At 46.4% G+C, this 5,415-nt stretch overlaps 1 long non-coding RNA gene across 1 annotated transcript; it reads left to right on the top strand.

Moving 5' to 3' along the window:
* The first annotated feature begins 4,075 nt into the window (after positions 1 to 4,075).
* On the top strand, positions 4,076 to 5,052 carry LOC118632905. Its single transcript, XR_004960128.1, has 2 exons — positions 4,076 to 4,232; positions 4,950 to 5,052. It is a non-coding gene; the product is annotated as an uncharacterized LOC118632905 (long non-coding RNA).
* The last annotated feature ends 363 nt before the right edge of the window (positions 5,053 to 5,415 follow it).

Raw genomic sequence — 5,415 nt, forward strand, 5'->3', positions numbered from 1 at the left:
GCTACCAGGAAACAGAGGCAGTCAAGAACTCAGTGGGTGTTTAACCAAACAGACTTAAGGTTTTGGTCAAGGATGGACTTCCCGTCTCCACTCAGGGTTGCCCTGACAACCTACTCCGTCTGGTATTGACATTATTGTGAGAAAGAAAGAAAAACAGGCAGATGAAGAAAACAGTCATCAGAGGCAGAACCAGCTGCGGTCTGACTTGCTTCATCTTGGGGCGTCGGGTGTGGGGTCTAGGGAGAAGCCTGGGAGAGGCAGAGGGCTCTGGGGCTAGTGTTGCAGATGCCTGAGAACCAGAAGGAGAGTTGGGGTTTCTTGTACAACAGTAGCCTTGAGCATACATGCTAGAGATCAGAAATTTTGATGAAGCCATTCGGTGTAAATGAAATCTCAGTGTTGTATGTCCTCATTGACCCCCTGCTCTTTTCGGATTTGTCAAGGGTGCTTAGAAGGAAACCCCAGAACCCCAGGCTCAGGCAATGGTAGCTACTCACTCTTCCAGCAGAACTCAGAATTACCACATCAGCCTGGGGCTTAGACCCCTCTCATCTTCCATCACCAGAAGGGTTGGGGCCATCAGAGGAGGCAATGAGAATGGAAGACAGAGTTAACAGTAGTTACTACTCTCTTCTCTTCCAGATAGGGAAACTGAGGCTGAGACATTGACTAACTCACCCAAAGTCACAAAGCGAAGTGTCAGGATTTAAACCCAGGATGGATCAAGTCAAAGTCTTTGCTTGGCGATGACCTCGCTCTCTGAAGCAGGGCAGGGGTTCTCAGAGTCAGATTCCCCTGGAGGGATTGTTACACACATCACAGGGCCCACCCTAGAGTTTCTGACGTGGTAGCTCTGGGGAATGGCTTTAGAATTCGCATTTCTAAGAAGTTTCCAGATGGTATTGGTGCTGCTGGTAGGAGGAACACTCCTTGAGAAGTGCTTACATAAAGCAAGCCGCGTGGTCCTTGGACCTCAAGTCTAGTCTTTGTAAAACAAGGAGTAGGACTAGTTTTCCTTCTTAAAATATGTTCTGAGGACCCTACCTGCTTTAGAGGTGCCTTAGCCATGGGGCGGGGGGAGAAGGGTGAGGGAGTTCAGGTCCCCCTTCTTCAAGCAAGCACTCCCCTTGCATCTCTTTACGTATTAGGGTTCCAACTGGGGTTTTATTGGGGAAAAAGCTTTCTGCTAGTCAACACAAAGCCAAGAATTATAAACTACTGAACTAAAAGATATACAAACTCTGTTTGTTCCTGTTATCTGTTGCTGTGGCTTCAAACAAGCGTTTGAATATATGATTCTGTGGGTCAGGAGTCTGGGCAGGGCTCAGCTGGGCAGACCTGCCCTTCACGGTTACTCACGGCTACTCAGCCGGCATCGGGCTGGTCTGGACGGTCCAAGGTGGCTTCACGCCCATGTCTAGAGCCTTGTCGGTGGTGGCGGGATGGCTGCACTCAGCAGTGGCTGTTGACGGGGACAGCTACACATGCCCTTCCCACCATGTGGCCTCGGGGTTGCTGCACTGCACAGAAGCTCAGGGCCTAGAGTTCCAAGAGATGGAACGTGGAAACCACTGGTCTCTTAAGGCCCAGGCCTGGAAACTGGCATACCACCACGTTGTCATTTCTGTTTGTCAACGTAGTTGACAGAGCTCGCCATCCCCAGATTCCAGGGAAGGGCACATACCCAAGTTCTCAGGGAGCGGATGTTTCGTGGGTCTCTTTGAACTCAGAAGCCCTGGCCATTCCTGAACCTTAATGATGGTGAGATCCTCATCTCTGAGCCGGATGCAGTAAAGAGATGAGAATGTTGGGGTGGTGTATTTTGCATGTGTGAGAAATGTAAAGAATCTGAGGCCGGGGGTGGGGGGTGGGGGGTTGTAATCTGTGCTGAAACACCTGCTTATGAAGTCCAGTCATCCTGCTGTGGGGAGCCCGATGGGAGAAACCTGGCCCCCCATCTCCACCCAAACAGCCCAGCTGAGCCCCCAGCCCACAGTCAGCACTCACTTGCCAGCCATGCATATGAGCCAGCTAGGAAGGTTTGGTCGTCCTGCCCCATCCAACGCTATACCATATGGAGTGACTCCACACCAAATAAGGCACGGACGTCATTAGTGTTTTGTGTCAACTTGGCTGGACCCCTAAGCCCAGATATTTGGTCAAATATTATTCTGGATGTTTCTGAGAAGATGATTTTTGGATGAGATTAACATTTAAATCAGTAGACTTTGGGTAAAGCAGATTACCCTCCAGAATGTGGTGGGCCTCATCTAATCAGCTGAAGGCCTAAACAGATCAAAGACTGACCTTCCTGAGCAAGAAGGATTCTGCCAGCAGCTGGCCTTTGGACTCTATCTGCAGCTGTGAGCTCCATGGAACTCTAGTGTTTGATGAGTGTTAGGTCCTCAGCTAATAAAAAACCGTTTCCATGGTCAATTGTGTTTGGGGCAAGGTTTGGCCAAACAATGCTTAAAAGTCTCTGTGTTGCAGAACTTCTCATGTCTTAGCTGTAAATCACTTTCTGTATAGCACATCTGGAGCCTTGGAGAGGCTGATCTGGGCTTATCACAAGCTTCCTGACCGTGAATATTTATTCTGTTTTGAAAGTGGGTCATCCTGGTGGGTTTTCCTTCCTTTAGTGTCTCATTTATGGGTAAAGGGAAAAGTGATGCGTCACTTTGCTCTCTTCCATCAGAGTGGCACTGTCAGCCAGGAAGTCTCCAGTCTGGGAGCTAGTGCCCATCTCAGCCCGCCCCCGGCTTGTCCTTTCTGCCAGGAAGTTTGAACCACACTATTAGATGTTCTAGAGCAGAACCAATGTATTATTTATGCCCTTTCTGCTGGCAAAGGATGCTAATGAGATACTAATGCATAGTTTGTTATCGTTTCAGTGCAATTCCTGGAAGACTTATTTTTGCTCTGGGCCATTGCCTCAGCCCCCTACTGGCCATGCAAGGAAGCGGGGCAAAGAAGTCAAGGAACCTAAGACTTTCTTCATGACTGTGGAGGCCAAACTATCTATCTCCACAGTTAGAGCTCCAGAGAACATGTGTCTTTCTTCTCTTCATCTGCAGGACCAAAGAGGGTGCTTAGTATTTGCAGAATGTTCAGACATTGTTTGATGGGTTGAATTGAATTGTTCATATGTGGTTAGTTCAGTTCAGAAGGAAACTTGGTTATTTTGATAGGGATCAGACTTTGCCCTTGGATCTGCTAAGCAAATTTAATATGTAAACAAGACTCAGGTAGAGATTTTAAACACTGTCCAAAGAAAAATATATATTTTTCAAGCTCTTTGGCAGCCTCTATTTGAAGATCAGTTGGATAATTTCAAATGACTGAAATGTCTTTATTCAAGTAAGTTCAATAGGACCAATCTCTATTTGACAACATTCTAATTCTTGTTGGCTTTTACTATATGGCCTAAAGAAGTAATTCATTTTCATTTCTTTTTCCTTTCCTTCCTCCCTTTTTATTAAAGTTCTCTTATTCAAGCTTCCCACTCATTCAGATGCGTCCTTGAATGTGAGCTCATGGATCTTGTCTTTATTTCCGCGTTGCTCTCGTGTTGCAATCAACTCTGTCACACCAGAGCTATCAGTTAGCTCTTTGCTGCTCACCGGGTGCTCCGTGGACTGGCAGCATCAGCATCTCTCAGGAGCCTGTTAGAGTTGCAGAATCTCAGGCCTTCCCCTGAGTGGCCTTCCTTCTGATCGCTGGGTGATTCGCAGGCATGTACATGTTTGAGAAGCAGAGGTTTTACTAACCTGGACGGTGTCTCTGTCTCATACCATGCAGATGATGTGGGGGTGGATGCAGAAGAAACGTCCTGAAGATATACCCCTGCAGTTTATCAGCAAAGTAGCCTCCGCCCTCATGGATCTGCACACTAGGTGGGTTTCTTTGCCCCTCCCCCACCTCTTGGAAGGGGCAGCCCCACACCGATACTAAGGACGCATTTACATTGTGCCAGCCCCTGTACCAACTGCTTTACACACGTTCTCTGGCTTAATCCTCCTGACAAATCTGTGAGCTAGGTCCGCTCCCATCCCCTGTGAGATGAGGAGCCTGAGGATCAGGGAGGTGAAACAGCTTGCTTGCTGCCACCCAGCTTGGCACAGTGCCTGGCCTACGCAGAGAGGGGACGAGGAGCCGAGAAAGAAGGAACTCCAGGATGCTCCTCAGACACAGGTCGTGATTATTCTGAAAGGTGACTGGTAGGAAAAGTACAGGTATGTTTGGCACCTTCCTCTCTACTTGGGGTGGGATTGTCATCAGCCACTGGGAAGCCTCTGGCATGTGAAGAGCACAGTGACAAATCCTGGCCATTGCAAGATATCGAGGGGCAGCAACATTATTGTTATCATTTCTATGATCCATCAGCTCCAAAGCCCCCTCCATGTGCCTGGCACTCGTTAAATTCTTCCCATACCCAGGCCCTACCCCTCACAAATTGGGCGGAGTAGGAAACTGAGGCCAGAGCTCTCTGTCTGTTGTATAATTTGGGCTGGAAAACACTGGACTGGATCTTTGGGAATGACATGCGATTTTCTGTCCCCTGTATATGAAGCTGTGGTGCTCATCAGGGATCGGAGAAGCATAATCATTGACTTAATTAATTTATTGTTACTTGGGAAGAGAAGACACAAGCACATAAATTCAAGGGCTAATTAACTCTACAAGAATATGAGATGTCAATCAAGGTGGTATGGTGAAACCACCTAAGACTTAGGTGGCAGAGATGTAGGGACTATAGGATCTTATTAACATTTATGTATTAAAATTGCAGATGTCACCAAAAGATGAGTGAGACACATTCCATACATTTGCAAGTAAATATATATTACTGAGAGCTGACTTTTAGACTGACAATAACAAATTTTGTCAATATTCAGGTCAGATGTAACTCAAAACTTTGAGTTTTATACATTCTGTATTTCTTAAAATAGGATTATCTTTTTCAAGAAGCAATCACAAGTCCTAAGAAGATTTTCGACAATGGAAAGGATTTTTTTCTTCCTTGTAATGAACAGATTAAAAGCTTAATCCCCAGGTCTGTCTCTGTGTCCAAGTATAATTGTGGTGTGAGTCACTCCAAGTGGGTTTTTCATTTACGCGCAACAACTGTAAGTCATTCTTTGGGGAAAAAAACCCACAAAAAATTAAAAGTCAACAAAAGAGGTCACTTTCAGCAAAGTTTGTACCTGGAAGGGGTGCCCATAATGTGTACTTTTACATATCAGGCTCCTAGGAAAATCCTGATTTTACTCCAGCCACTCAAGGCCAAGATTGCTTTGTGACAACTTTCAGGAGAGTGTTACTCCCATTTTCTTGGTTACTGACTTCACAGACATGTCAAGATCATCATGAGTCTTTTGGCCCATGAAGGTAAGCTTAACTCTCAGGTCAGCAAGA

Source organism: Molossus molossus, unplaced genomic scaffold (genome assembly GCF_014108415.1).
Source record: "Molossus molossus isolate mMolMol1 unplaced genomic scaffold, mMolMol1.p scaffold_m16_p_18, whole genome shotgun sequence".
NCBI classification, from domain to species: Eukaryota; Metazoa; Chordata; class Mammalia; order Chiroptera; family Molossidae; genus Molossus; species Molossus molossus.